The sequence below is a fragment of the Triturus cristatus genome, chromosome 2_1, assembly GCF_964204655.1.
Source record: "Triturus cristatus chromosome 2_1, aTriCri1.1, whole genome shotgun sequence".
NCBI lineage: Eukaryota > Metazoa > Chordata > Amphibia > Caudata > Salamandridae > Triturus > Triturus cristatus.
The window spans coordinates 565,715,410-565,716,118 of NC_140581.1; positions in this window are offsets into that span (position 1 = coordinate 565,715,410).

A 709-nucleotide genomic window follows, 5' to 3' on the forward strand; every position below is an offset into this window, starting at 1 on the left:
AATGGCAAACAGCCGTGCCATCCGCCACTTAACCCAGGCAGTCGAAACGGCGATGAACATTACGGCTGGCATCCTCGCCAACAACACCGCCGAGCTCCAGGCCGTCCGCCTAGTGGCTCTTCAGAACCGCCTCGTTCTAGATGTGGTTCTGGCTGATCGTGGAGGAGCATGCCGCATCATTGGGTCCAGCTGTTGTACCTACGTACCGGATAACTCACCCTCAGTCTACAAAGCAATTGAACACCTCCACAGACTTTCCGCAGAGGTTCATCAGGAGCAAGAAGAATGGTCACTGGGGAGTTGGTTTTGGGACACTATTAGAAGTTGGGGATGGAGGCTGTTTTCATTTATCCTAATACCAATTGTGATACTATGTGGATGCTGCTTGGGGATTCAGTGTCTGCCACCTTTATGTTCGCTTTTTATGAACTGCATCTGCCCTAAGACTTTGAACTTTGAAGCGGAACGAATGAAAGCTCTGTATGAGATGGAAGTTCGTAGTATTATGGGGATAGATCCGAACTAGACAAGCTTGCGAGACATGTTAAAAGGGAGGACTGTGGAAATTTAGCTTGCAAACTGAACATTATCTGCGCCATCTTGTCTCTCCCCAGCGCGACACACAGGAAAGTGCACGGCAGCCATTTTAGGCACCCTGGTCTCTCCCTGCTCATTGCCGAACGCCAGCGCGTCCCCCTGGCGCTGCAAG